The sequence below is a fragment of the Dermacentor andersoni genome, chromosome 1, assembly GCF_023375885.2.
Source record: "Dermacentor andersoni chromosome 1, qqDerAnde1_hic_scaffold, whole genome shotgun sequence".
NCBI classification, from domain to species: Eukaryota; Metazoa; Arthropoda; class Arachnida; order Ixodida; family Ixodidae; genus Dermacentor; species Dermacentor andersoni.
This window is the reverse complement of record NC_092814.1, coordinates 88,867,262-88,882,301: the sequence shown is the minus strand read 5'-3', so window position 1 is coordinate 88,882,301 and position 15,040 is coordinate 88,867,262. Positions and strand designations below refer to the sequence as shown.

The following is a 15,040-nucleotide window of genomic DNA, read 5'->3' as shown; positions in this document are numbered from 1 at the left end:
AATATTAAAAGTATGAAACAGTAACAGGAGATCGACCCATGCAAGAGGCCCCGCGTCTACTAGAATGCTCGCCTTTGTGCATAGCGTTCGCCGCCAGCATTTCCCGGTAAACGTTACGGTTGCATAAGCTGCAGTTGCCGGGAAGCATGAAAAGCAGTGAGGGGTGCTTGCATGCTATCGCGTTCCACACTTAAAGGCGAAGCTCGTGTGTCGCATCTCCAAATTAAAAAAAAATTTTGCTTATCTCGAAACTTGGCTTATCTCAATATTTCGTTTTTTCCAGCTTCAAGTTAACGCGGTTTACTGTACACTGGAAGTTTTAAAGTGCCATCTAGGGAGTGTCTCATCATAATAACTTTTCAGATTGGTTCTCTATTAGAGCAGATATGAGAAATTGAAATATCACACTGCCATGCTTCCAGGAGGCGAGCTTCATTGACAATTTAATTCTGTTTGCTTTGACTAGTGTCTGCAATTGACATTTCTTGCCTCCGTTCTCCCATATGAGAGCCCAAAGATCACACCTATTTTTTTTTTTTCTCCTAGTCTTCATCGCGCAGTGCACTCCCTTGTGGCGCTATTACATGTTCTGCAATGGACTGTTTATCAATGACACATGCCATAGTCAGCGACGTTCTAGGCAGGGTATCTTACATGTAGTTATTTGTGCATGTGACCTTCACTATCTGGCTGTGGAAGCAGGCCTTCTCGATAGAAACAGTTTGCATTTTTTTTTTCGCTTGAAATTTAAGCCATTTTTGTGCGGTGCAGCCGCTTGATACTTCGCAGATTCTGCGTGATCTACGTGCCTACTGCAATTGTCTGTTTGCGTTGCCCGAACCTGGTGAGGGGCCCTTTAATCAAAGGAAGACCCTACAGTCCTGAGATAGCCCTCCTAAATGTCTTCGGAACTGAAATCCTGATTACAATATCAACATTACAGTCTAAATATAGAAACCAATGTAGGAGCAATGCTGTGTTCATTTGTCTTAAAACTTTCTTTGCTTTGAGCACCATTGATATGTGAAACATACTTCAAGGTTGCAACTTCATTTTTATGGCTAGATACATTTGGGCTCTCTTGCCAAAAGATAATTTAAGATGTTGAGGAATGTGAAGAAAGCAGTGCAAGCAGCATTCAGAAGAATGATGATGGGCATGAGTGCTGCAGAAAGAAATATGTTGGTTTTCCTGGCCCTGTTCTTGGTGATGTCTTTTTGAATTCATTGACTGTGCACTGTTATGCCAGAAAACACTGCTCAGAAAAGCGGTTCACATATTCTGACCCTCAAAAATTCTCTATTAACCCATTATGGTTCAGCACACCAGAATTTTTTTTCTTGCTGGGTTTCAGTATGGAGTACAGTTTCCGGCTAAATGTCTACGGCCAATACTGAATGACAGGCAGAAAGTGTCATTTGTTGGTTTAGAGCAGGAACACAGGATGAAAAAGAAATTTGGTACACAACCCCCTTTCTTTTGAACACACTCGTCAGAGGAGACACTGATGTATGATCTCTGGTTACAGTGGTATCACAAATGTGATATAAGGCAAATGAAATGTACACCTATGGTTGACATGACGACAGCTGTCTACGAATTCCAAACAAAGCCATGCATGGCTTGGGGTGAAGCCCACTTCAAGTTTTCTTGTTGGTGTTTTCCCCCTATTGAATAAGCTTCCGCAGAAAATATTTTTGATTGATTATGAATATTCTCAATGTGTTTTGCACATTTAAATAGAAAATGAAGCATTTTTCTTGGTATTTATATGTGCCGACATTAAATGGCTAAACATCTTGCAAGTTGCGTATAAACTACTTCTAGTAGCGTTGCTTACATGTTATTCATTTGTGATGCATTAAAATTAACAGCACTGGAGCACTGCTAAAAGAACTTGTGGCTAGGTGATATCTACAGTTCGCCTGAACCAAGACATGCCTAAGCTCAATTGTAGCTCACCATTGAAAGGCCACTTTTTTTTTAGGCTGATGTCATTGCGTAATAGAAGTGAGCATGACATCAACTATGACTTGCACATAGTACGCTGGGTCTTGCAGCAGCTTCCAGGGCCACCTGTTGGCACATAGGAATAAACATGTATTTTGGTTTTCAAGATCTAACTAGATGTTGGCTTGCCAACACATCTCACACTTAGCTGATTTTGCCTTGCTTTATGCACTGGACTTATACTCTGCAGTAGAGTACTGTTATGCATATTATCCTCAGTTGTATATGCTTTTATGGAACTTCAGCTTGTAGGGCATCAGTACTAGCTGCACAGATGGAAAAGCAATGCGTGTGCCGCCACCTGTTACGTGATTTCAGTTTCAGCATGCTCATATTCTACCTCTTATAGTAATGCAAGCTTCCGGGATTTTAATGTTAAGCCTTCAGCAACATATGCATCACTTGCCATGTGTGTTTTCATGCGATTCTCATTTGTGCACTCACGTCAAACAAGGCAGGTACAGAGGCTAACATACAGCTTGATGCAGTGCACTTTGTAGGGTGCACAAGCGTCTTTACAGAAGTCAGAGACAAAAATACTTCTGCTAAGCATTATGCAGTATGTTTTCAAGTTTCTGCAGCTGCCTTTCACTAGTCAAAAGGAAATAGTTGGTATGAGGGATATGATGTGTTATGTGAAATGGATGCCTAATCTGATGTCCAGTCAAAAGGAGAAAAGGAACTGTACCTAGGAACCAGCGTAATGTAGTTAATGTAGCGGAGAGTTGGAGTGAGTGGACGGATGGTCTGACAATAAATACTGTAGCCCTTAATCCATGTGAGGTTGCATTCATCAAATTGATCCAGATGGAATTGAAAGCAAGAATTAGGATGGGTGGTAGATCAGTTGAACCTATGGCTTGTCATTGAACTTGGGGTCGTGGCACTTGGTTGTGTAATGCACATTTCTAGTTTGACAGTGGACTGTGAGTTGCTTGTAAATAATTAAGCACTTGTATATAATCTTGAAGGCACAAATATAACTGCGGATTTTATTTTTTACAGCCCTAGTGGAACTTGTTTTGCATGCGAGTACTTAAGTGAGTCCCTGAGTGGACCTCTGAAGACAGCCATGGCTCTTGCTCAGTATTATACTTGCCCTGTGGCATGCCTCATGGCATGGGTTGGTTGTTATTTATTTAACACGGTTTAAGCTGCACAAACACCAATAATCCCAATAAGTGTTTGTTTTCAGGAAAAGCAATTAACTTCGTGAAAAATGTTCTAAATATAGTGGTTAATTACACAAAAACTTTATTATTCTAAAACTGCTTGTCAAAGATTTTGTGACAAAATATCTTGGAGTATTGTTTTGTTACAATATTTTCCCAAATCTTATTGGGTCTTGAAGCTAGATGTGTAATTGTTACTGTATTAGATTTTTCTTCCTAGCAAGATTGTGGTGCAAAACCCTTGACTTTTACCATTAACTATAGCAAGTGTGCGAGTCGCACAGTAAGACACCAACCGCATTTATTATCGTGGCTGCAGTTTAGTAGTAACAAATACCTAAGCACTCTTTCGAAATTATCTGCTAAGCTGGAAAGGACATGTGTGCCCAAATTATTACTTGTGCAGTTTATTGGGCATTAAAGTATAGCACAGACACTGATATCAGTATATACACAGGCTTCACTGCTAGGAACAGCGTCCTAGTTGCAAGCATAAATTTTCACTGGGCCTTTTGGCGAGGCTCTTGGCAGTCGTGGGGCTGCAGTGCTGAAAAGTGACTGCACTCCTCACTCACTCTTCTACTCAAGCATTACGCCTGCACTAGTGAGAAGACCTCTTTGACTGGACTGTACATGTAATTTGCATCTTATACACACGACGTAAATGCTGTAGGCATGTTTGGGCCCCTTCTGATTTCATCCTTTGTTTAAGATAATTCAATGCAACTGTTTCTGTTAGACTGATAATGTGTTCTTTGAAAACAGTTGCTACATGCAATAGGTTGATTATTAGAGGAGAAAATGAAAGTCAGTGTCATTTCTTTTATTGTACAGTGGATTCCCAATAAACGAGACTTGGTTTAACGGAATTACAAAGGATTATTTGGTTGGTTTCTTGTGTCCGGCGCAGTAAAATTCGTCGAGTTACGTCGTTACGTCGAGATTAGCTGTGCACAAACTCTCTCAACATAATAGTCTGATAAACTACATTCCATTTTTTTTAAACTTCCATGCCGAAAACCGAACACCTGTGTGAAGTGTGATGTCACGGATATCGAAGTATTTTTCGTAATTGGACTGCGTTGATGAGTAAAATTTCCTGAAGCATGCCATGTTCAGCCCTTAGTTACATAAGAACACACTGTAGTCCAATTTTAGCAATAAATAATTAACCAGATCCTAGCAGAGGACGTCAAAATCTATGAAGTCATTTCAAAGCATCGCCGCCATCAGTCTTTCCTCATTGTGCCTTTTCTGGCTTACCAAGCACCTTCTCGTGGTAAGAGTGGTGTTTTTGGTATTGTGAAAGTGTAATTTGCTAATACAGGAGAAACTTTTTTTTTTCTAGTGCCCCTTTAAAACTGCATGCACATGCGGTGTTTCTCGGCCTGCATATGTCTAGAGCCTTTAGCTTGCTTTAGGACTCGGCAAATTTGTTAGCCTGTTGTATATTACAGTGTAAACATGTGTGCTTCTCACTGCTGCTTTTTCATCCTTCTACAAGTTGCATTGTGCAGAACTTGTGTTTTGTTGTATGAACTATAAGCCTTGTCCCCACACCACACACATGCAATGGCCACTTATGTTGACATGCACAAACAAGGGACAAAATTCAACAAGAGATCCCTTCAACGTAAACATGAACAATTGTAGTTCCTTCAGCAAGTACAGTGCAGCATTTAATTTATACTGTGGCTCTTTACTTAGTATACAAAGGATGCGGGTAATCCTGTGCTTTTGTCATAGAGAAAGCATGGTGTAACGTTCATTCAGCACGATTTTGCAGTCTGCAGCGGTCTTCATGGTGATCACACATATACAGTTCCTCGGGGGCTCAATATTTACTTTACATCAGTGACAGATGGTCAGTAGGACCAAAAGTGCCATTTCATCATTTGTTAACAGCAAGCTCTCCAATTAAGATAGTGCATTAATAAAACCTCATGATGCAGCCACAGGTCTTCTGTATCCTAAACAACAGCAAAGCTTTCATTTAAAGATATTGCACATTGTGTTGATAATATGGGCGCACATTTTTGCAAATGTGCACCTTTGGATGACTTTATTCAGAGCTTATTGGCCGTTACTATCCGTTGGTGCTGGAAACGGCATCAAGTCGTATGGGTTGCGTACAGCCCTTTACTGTTCGTGGCAGTCACAAATCAGAGTGGATCTCTCCCACTCTGCTGCGGGGGGGCGGGGGGGAAGAGTCCAATACACATACACACACACCACCCACCCATGTTTCTTCACCAGTAAGTAGTAAGCAGTTTAGCACCTTTGAAAATTGGGTGTCGTCAAACGTGTGGTCATTGTGGCCTGAAACAGCAAGCAGTGTATTAACTTCAGTAGTGCGTCTGCTTGTCTTGCGTTTTCGTGACTTTATGTCAAGTGAGCGGGGTTCCGGCTAGGGGCCCATAGAGTTGACGGGCAGGAATTTTGAACGCACTATGGCGCAACCTAGCCGCGAACAAAAGTTGGCTGGGCAGTACAGATAAGACACCGCCCCATATAGTAACACGAGTCTCGCTCGTTTTGTGCGTTGTCATCAGTTACGTGCGTAGTCTTTCGTACTCAAGCGCTTGAAACGTGCACACAACCTTATGCGCTGCCGCTCTGGTCATTGAAAGCGGGCGCTCTTTGCTCAGGCGGATCCGGCGAGCAGCGCCGCGGTCCCCATGTGTCATCGCCACCGTAATAGCTGCGTGGTGAATTGTCATGAAAAAGGACACTCCCGATGCGGCATCCGCTTACCGGTGCTCTGGCGGGCGCCGATACGTACGCGAGCATCGCACGCGCTGTGGGGAATGTAGCGCGCAGCCACTGTCGACGCTCGCGGAGAAAGCTTCAGATTTCGTGCGACGCTGCCGCCAGCAATAGTCGCGGGAGCTGCTCGCTTTAGAAGTGTGTAATAAAGCGTTGTGTAAAAAGGCCTCCCCAAAGCCAGAGAACATCTAAACCAACCCAGTTCCAGGGCGCAGTAAACATAAGGCAAAACAAAAGATCGAGTTATTTGCGTGCCATGGCGAAACTAGCTGTCCGCGCGCGAAATTGCGTACTGCCGCCGCGCACCGACATAATTTGAAGAATTTTAAAAGCAAATGATGAACTTTACACGCAACTGCCGTGCACCCTCAAAACGTATTGGTGCGATTTATTGTGTTGCAACGGGCAAGACACCGAAGGCATCCCGAATGCGGCCAGCCGTCATCGGTCGGCCTTTAATTCTTGACGTCGTGTATTGCAGATCACTCGATCTATTGGCTCTCTTAAAAGCAAGGGGTTCATGCATTCATTGTCGCTAATCGCGCGAACATGCCTTATAGAACTTCCGTAGTTCTCAACGCCGTATGGCATTGGCTGCACTCGCAAGTTACAGCGCGCCGAAACGATCCCTTCAATCTCTTGCTGGTTCATCGGGCTTGCACGTCGTAACCGTACTTGGTGTTGCAGAGCTTTTTTGCCTTTTTGAATAGTACTTGGCCTAAAGAAGTATTTGGCGCCTGCCGAAATTCATAACGCAGCAAAAGCGAAAGCGGTGGCTCCATTGTGCTCGTGCGCTTTCAGCAGCAGACGTCCTCTTTTTGTTCTGCTCGAAACTAGTGAACGCTGCTCCGTATGGGGTGCTGTTTATCGTCGTTTTTGCCGATAAACAGCCGATTGGAAGCTTGGTGGAAGAAAAGTAGGGAAACAACAAAAAACGGAGACGTACAAAAGCAAAGATCACAATAGTGGGTCAGAAAATTTGGTTGTAGGAGTTCGTCGTGTTTTTTAGGCAGTATAATAGCAAGAGCTTGGTGGCGCAACCCACCGCCCCGTTCCAAAGGGGATGCTCATAACATCCATCCATCGATCCATCCATTTGCAGCGCCATCTGGGCAGTGCATCACGCCAAAAAGCTAACATGCATTTCATTATTGCCTTTACATCACTGACTCTCACTGACTCGCGCCAATGTCGTCCATGTTGGGCATCGACCGGGTCAAAGTTTATTACAATTAACCTCAATCTTACGCTAGCGTCAATTTTTATTCGTTTTAGCGGCATGTTCAGCTAGTTCTCACCTTTTCGCCCCTTTTAAGGGAATAGCGTGACGTCACGAACATGCTACGGCGCTGCTTCAAGCTCAGCATATCCAAAGATTTACGCAAACTTGTTGGGCGTGAGTTTTCTCGCAAGGCAAGTTTAGTACCAGGTGGTAATTTTGCAAGGTTTTCTGAATGGTTGTCCGAAATAGCTAGAAAGACTGAGTATTGGTGTGTTCAACTGCTCTTTGTGTGATGTGGTTTCCGTGCATAGGAGCATTCTGGACTAACCCGTGTGCATCGCTGTTCTCGTGTAGGATCACCAGTTCAAGATATCGGCGAATATATATACTGGTAAGGATTCGCTGCTAGTTTTGTCTTAGACGTAAGATCTACTACACTGTAGTTCACGTCGTAAAAATCCGCTTTATAAGCAGGAATGAAGCACAGAGAAGCAGTAAAGAGCACCGGTAATTTGGCGTAACGTTCAAATAGTGTGTGTTTTTGATAACTTTGACGTGACGGTCAACCTTCGCTCCGCGCAATTTAATGGCGGCGCCGTAAATTCAGCCGTCGTACTCTCGGTTCTGCTGTTTACCGAGCACAATGCGAACACTATACACCTCTTGCACACCGCGCTTTCAGAACGCCGCGTCCTGCTGGAATCAACACAATAGCGCGAAAGTAGTTGCATACCCGAACAAAACGAGTTCCGCTTTTCCGAGGTGGAAATCGTTTTAGAAGAAAATCTACATTACGTTTGATCGCGGCAGAATGCAGAAAAGCGGAGCAACGCGGATTTCTCGAAAATCTGGCTTCGTATTTGAAAAAATTCGTCCTTGTACCGAATTCAAATTGGGGGCCACCGCTGCACTTCGATAGCGGTGTACCGATTTAGATAACCACAACGCCAGCACGTGATAATTGGAGGCGCACAAAGCTCAAGAAACCTAATAAGCAAACGAGTTCTGCGAAAGCAAGTAACGATTATGCACTTTCGTTGAGTGGACGGAACATTTTCGTTATACGATTGCATTGAAAAGATAAAAATAAATGCATGAAGAAAACGGAGTTTTAGAGAAGTACGCATAATTATGGCGCTGCTTCAACTTTTCGCCCTTGCGAACGCATAGCCTTTGGATACTAATGTGTTCTTGATAGAGCGAAGTGCTCACCTGCTCCCAAATACCTTGAGTAACAGCCGGATTGACACTTTGATTAAGGTCATACAGGATGCACTTGTTTTATTCATGACATTGCTCGTAGTGCGGCGATAAATTACCGGTTGTAATCATGTGCAAATGAAATTTGTTTACGAAGCGCTTCAAACTTGTGTCCTGCTGCCGAAATAGTCTTTTACTGGTGACAAGCAAGCGTACGGCCAAGTAGCAGACTGCGGCGCGCTCATTCGCGCCTACCTTCCACTTCAAAGCGCTGCTTCTGCGAACGGGCATATATATATATTAACGGCCGGTCGTGCACAGAGCAAGTCTATCTTCGGCGACCAATTTCGCACCAACCTACCCTCCTCTGCGCTTCTCTCGCAGATCTGCTCGGAATCCACTGCGACTTATACTTCATTGATTACATGGCTTTAGCCACTAATTTTGTGTGTGTTGACTATAAAAACACATATTGAAACACACTGCAACATCGTAGCATTGAACTCTTACTCTTGTGCATCGCGCAGTCTGTTCGCTATAGCCAAATAAATACCCGCAATTTATGTGTGCTGAACGACCCATTTTGCTTCCTGAACACAGTGCGTGTCACGTTCGACACTGCGACGTGCGGCTTCGAAATTGGTTTCATCGCACTTATGTATCTCCGCGAACCATCGTGATAAAGGATTTTGAATACAGGTTAAAGCGCTGCCAAATACAGGGAACCATTGTGGTTGGACCTTTATGGGTGGGCATTGACCGGTCGCGAAGGGCACTCGTATGGAATCCGTCTCTTCTGCTACGACGAATGCATAGGCTGGTGCCCGGTATGATCTAAGCACGGTAGTCCTTCATCGGTGGCTCGTGCAATGTCATCACTCGACCAGTAAATTAAGAGCCGCCTGGAGTTCTTCAAGCATACAACGATGAGCTACTCATAAACGGTGTTATGATTTACCGATGCGCGCACACCGCCACGAACAAACGGGCTAGCGTACATTCCATAGCACACACAAATCTGCGCCGATATTTCGACGCGCGGTAACGACGCGTCATCGGCCGTCTTCATCAACCCTCTTCAACCCTACGTGCCGGCTTGTTCATCGTGCTGCTTCAGGATGCAAGTCTACGTACACGATACCAATAGAAGCAGTCATCCATGCGCTTTGCTATTTGTGGACGTTTCACATTCGGCCCGGAGTAGCAGGTGACACGCAATATAGGTTTCTCACTGGCGGGATTCCACTAGCAAACTGCCTGCGCCATGCCTCAAGATCACAGAGCGGTACTTCGATGGCAAACTTGACAGCGATTAGTTAACCTCTTACAGTCGCGGTGTACACACTGTAAACATGACTTGCTTTTGCTGGTTCTGTCCAGTAGCGGCAAGGAAAACGCAGATATTGAGCTGAGGGTAAACTGAACAGTCTTCTTACCCACTGTTGCTCCGTTTCACATGAATGTGCAGAATAGTGCTAGAGACGATCACATTACTGCCCTATTTAGTCAGCTATGGCGAAGTAATACATTTTTTCCTTAACCATTTCTTAACCTACGAGCTGTCGGTGATATCGGCCTTCGAAATGCTCACTCTAGAACGAAAATGCGCCTGCGTTCACCCGTGTATTCATAGACTAGATCCGTTACGGCGCGCAACGTGCGGATCAAACACGCCATGACGCCATTGTGATAAACAGTAGGTTCGGCGCGAATACATTAACGCAGGTTATCAAGTTTCGCTGGTACCCGGTTGTGTCTAGACCCGCTGAAAAAACGTTTGCCCGTAAAAGTGACACTTGTATTGAACGCACTGCACCCTGACGAAAACGTGTAACCTTGTTTTTGAGAAGAGTTGAGACCTGGGTCAGTTGGTACGTATTCTTGAGATACAAACCAGTCAAAAGACGAAGAACAGAGGAGAGACGTGGCGCGCACGACTGGACTTGTTTAACAACTGCGCTTTATTGAAAAACCAGGCGAGCATGCGCAGCTGAAGAGCCAAACCACACACAAAACGTTGATCGTGAGATATACCAAGTAGCTAGCACAAGTAAGATAGGAAACTTGGTTCCTTCTGCACCAATGAGGTAGAAGTCGCTTATGCAATTATCCCCTTGCGTGCTGATGTGATACGCTTCGAGAATTTCACGCTGCTCCTTGCCGTTGCCTCTACCGAGGATTTTAACGTACGGGAATGCAGCTGCGTCCCGCCTTTTTTTTTTTTTTTTTTTCGACAATGGTTAGGCAGATTTGCTCCGTCGAAAGTTTTAGAAGAGTGTGGCGTTCTCGCAGCCTCTCATTGATACGCCGGCCTGTTTGGCCGATGTAAACTTCTTAAATTTCAGCGGGATCTCGTACACCACACGTGTCGCACACGTAACGTGACGTTTTCTTATGCAGAGCCGTACACACACAGGGTCTAGTGTTGCCACGCGCTACACGTGAGCAAAGGCTTGAAGGTTTGCATGGTGCAGAAAAGACTGTTAACGGCCTGCCTCGCAGCAAATTTGTCGTTGTGGGAAAGCCTCTGTTATAACTTCAAACCTTTCCCGTTCAACTCCTGTGGGGTCAGCCTTAATTTTATCTCGCCTCTTAATCTTTTTACAGCAACGTCTCTGCCACTGCATTCAAAAGCGTTTTTGGAAAACCGGCGGCTTCCAAACACTCAAATTGGTTGTCAAAACTTGACTTTATGCAGTGGTGGCAACTCTTAGGAGTGCATTACGAAAACAATTCATAGCAATCCCTCTCAACGACTATTGAGTGAGCAGACGAGTACGGTAACAACGCCTTACTCCTGGGGGAAAAGCACCTGCACACATGGCCATCGTAAGGAGAAGTTGAACTTCTAAAAATATAATCGAGTGGTTACTGGGCACTTCATGTGTAAAGCAAAGAGCACGCGAGCAGGCTTTAAAGGCCGCTAAAACTTGGTCTACCACCACAGGCAGGGAGTCATTCGGCGAAAGACTTAAAATAATGAAAAAATCGTCAACATATCTGAAAAAAATAGCGCACATGTTTGTCGAGAAGAGAACCTCGAAGTGTGTTGTCTAACGTAGCTTAAAATATCTGGCACAGGACTGGAGCAACGCTAGCCCCGATACAGATTCCTTTTTTTTTTCTATTTGAACAGGGAGTCCATAAAAGCAACAGCGGCGGATGAAAGATATATTTAACAGTAATAAGAATACATAAACAGAGATGCCGCGTGTATTTTGGAAAGTGACTAGGCCATTCTGATCGATCAGTTCACGCACTGCCGTCGACTGTTCGCCGTGAGGTATGCTGTAAGACAGGTCTTCTATGTCCACAGAAAAGGTGGCACTATTAGCTCCAGGAGTGCCGTTGCTCAGCGCCACCACTACTGCCGCTGCGTTCGCTACGCAGTCTTGCACGTTGAGGGACTGCAAGTGACGCTGCAAGCACTGGCCCACCAACTTCTGCCACGTGTCTGCTCTTGTTTTAGAGGTAGCTAGCTGTTATTCCCAAGTGACGCGTCTCGATCTATTGACACATTTGCTTAACTGCCAAGGAAATTTACATGCCCTGCGATGCAGTTTGACAAGGTTAAACTATAATACGCATTATATTTATCTTGAATTAAAATTTGACCCGCGCGTTGTATTCACACCCTGTGCCTGCCTGTCAGCCTGCAGTAGCGGTTACTTACATATTTTCTGCGCAACCTGCGAGTGATTTTTCGAGATGATGCTGTGTTCCGGGGCGTCATGAGCAGACATGGCATTGCGTGTCTCTCTGATGGTTGTTACGTATACACGTGCCGTTAATAACATCGAATTGCATAGTAAGGTTTCGAGTAGTGCCAAGTCACGCTAGAACTATCGTTCGAGATTACCAGATTTTCACCGACTCGCCGTCAATGTGTTTGTTGCGACATGAATATGTCCAGCCTCATTTCTATGAATGGATTTCTGGTCTGCTCCAGCTCTTGACATCGATGTTTGAAACCAGGTTCGGATCACTGTCGTATAGGACTTAGACGTCACATCTGTGGCCGCTCCGCTTGTGGTCTCTCCGTTGCAGACAGAGTGGCTTTTCTTCTTTGCTGGATTAGTTCCGTATAGACATTTAGCCTCTTATAGCCTGAATTTTCTTTTTTTTTTTTTACTGAAGGAAAACTGAATTGCACCGTTATGAAAAGAAAGATAGATGCGCGTCTACCACGACGCAGTACTCCTATATCCGCACATTTTCTGTAGTACAAACTTGTGTATAACAGACTGTCTTGTATCCTAGCCTGAATGTTTGCAAGCACATGAATGTCTTGGAGTGTTCGCCATCGTTGGAAAGCTCGTGCGCGAAGCATGTTTTTCTAGAGTCGGAGCTGGTGACACGCTGACATACATTTGTCGGATGACTACACGTGACTTCAAACTCTGGCCTTCCCTCGCTTAGGAGCTTAGATTCGGTAAGTCGCGAAGTCGCACCAAATCTACGACGGTTTAAACCCATTTCAAGAGCCATTTTCTACTGCGGCCACGAAGGCCGGTTCCCGCAGATGCAGAGCGTGAGTGGTGCATTACGTAACAGCGGAGAAACACTGAAAGAAAACATGACGTCGAGAGTTGCTTTCTCCCACACATCTCAAAACTTGTATAGAATGCAAGAGTGCGGGAATGTTCCTGACGATATGTGAAATCGAACTGATCCAACTGTTTCCAACTTTTCCGGTTTTCTGCGGAGGGCGTGGGCGCGAGCACTGATATTGCCGCTTGGTTCAATGATACAGCAAGTTTCCTCTGTGCCGTTGTCTTTGAAGCATCGGATAACTGCTCAATCTTCAACGCATCCATTGTGATACGGCTGTGTTGCCGTCAGTCATGGTATCGATATTTTTTTCCAGGCTTGAGAAATGTACTACAAGCGTCTTTACACGGCGGGAGTTCTTGTAGAGACCGGGAGACCTCTGTAGAGGGTCGTTCAGCTAACTGAAGAGAACGCAGCGCAAGAAGGCATGGACACCGAACACAATATACACGGCACGAGCGATCGCTTGCAACTGAATTTTATTGCTGCAAAGCACGCCTTTACACACTTCTGTGCACAATTTGCCCAGCCAGATCTCCAGAAAATTCGTATCTACCCTAACAGACAACCATTCTGCTGAATCATGCGCGCACAAACACAGTCAACACCAAAACCGAAACAGGAGACATTACTGCGGTGAAGGTGGGGTGGGCAAGCTTTGCATTTTTTTTTTTTTTTTGCGCCAAATCGTATTCATTGGACACTAGGGCGCCGACCGCTACCGCGACTCAGTAAGAGGGTTGCAACACCTGCCTGGGAGGCTAATAGTGCTCCGTCAGGCCAAAGTTAAAAAAAAAAAAAAATCGGCCCTTCCACACTCTAATGAAGGACGAGCAGCGAAGCTGTGGTGTGTTTTACCTCAATCGACGTATCTATGTATATATAGGTATTATTATTATTCTTTATTGAAGGACACAGACAACGAACACATCATTTGACTGTGGAGTGATTTATTTTTTTATGAAGTTGTGACGTGTGCAAGTGCCGCCTCATGGCAGACGGGAAATCTACAATATTTACAACTTCACTGTGAACTACGTAATTACGAAAGGTAGATGAAATTGTCACATAATTTGTTTGGGGATAGTTTTGATAAAACGAGCATTTCAGCCGTTTTCTGTAACCATACTCGCTCCGTAGACGGCCATGTATTGACAGCAGACGGTAATTTTGTAACGTTTACAACTTCACTATGAACTAATTATGACAAGTGAAACTCGGCGTAATGAGTCGTCTTGGCGGCAGATTTCAGTATGATTTCCAAGATACCTACATTAGATTGACAGCTACAGATCGTTGGCGAGAAACTGGAGAGGCAAATTTTGTTCGTGTCGACGCGACGCGTAGACGGACGGACATCGACCACCGCCGGAGGGCAGCTATGTACAGCTTCGCTGTAAAAAAGTCCTGTGTATGTCATTATTTAGGCTTGTTTGGGGGCTGGAGCCAAAAATCCCTTGATGCGCCTTTAAAGTCTTCTGTAATAATGGATGCTGGCCAGTATATGGGGCCTTCAGTTTTAAACTAGCCACAATATTAGCAAAAACGCAGTGCTATCGACGCAAATTCTGCTAGCACAGGCAATTTGTGCGCTTTGGCAGACGCAATCTTCGCGCTCGAATAGTCAATAAATGCTAAATTAACAAAGCATTACTTTTTTTTTTATTTCGCGATTATCGCATGCGTTTATGTTGGGTATTTGAAGACAATCGTATTGGAAGACTTTGATACCTCTAGAGCGCCTGTGTTTCAGATATTCATAATCAAATTTGGCACTCGGTACTTCGCAGTCAGAGGCGACAGTCTCGATATGGACGCCCCTATGTAACGTAACTGGATGCTGTAGCACGCCAGTCTAAAAGCCTGTCGGAGCCGTAAAACAGCTGCGCTTTTGCTCGGCTGGCAGAAACGAGGGTGGCTTCGTTCTTTAAATCTCGCAGTCAGCTGCTGCACCGTGGGTGGCTTGTCTGTGTGTCGAGACTCTCGGCTCTGGACGCGAAATTAGCGCATCGAGCGTCCAATTTGATGATGATTATCTCGTAGCACAAGCGCTCCAGAAGTAGCAAACAAAATGGAGTTACTTTCAAAGACGACTCTCTTTAAGTATCCGATATAACCG

General features: G+C 44.7%; 1 protein-coding gene across 4 annotated transcripts in view; it reads left to right on the top strand.

Moving 5' to 3' along the window:
• LOC126544244 (uncharacterized) overlaps positions 1-15,040 on the top strand; it is a 60,393-nt gene that overhangs the window by 28,206 nt on the left and 17,147 nt on the right. The window contains exon 1 of one of the 4 annotated variants that reach the window (XM_055061727.1): positions 7,525-7,561. The exons of the other annotated variants lie outside the window; for them this stretch is intronic. The gene's annotated coding sequence lies outside the window, so the exon portion shown is untranslated. Of the gene's footprint in view, positions 1-7,524; positions 7,562-15,040 lie in introns of those variants that run through there. 4 annotated transcript variants of the gene reach the window in all.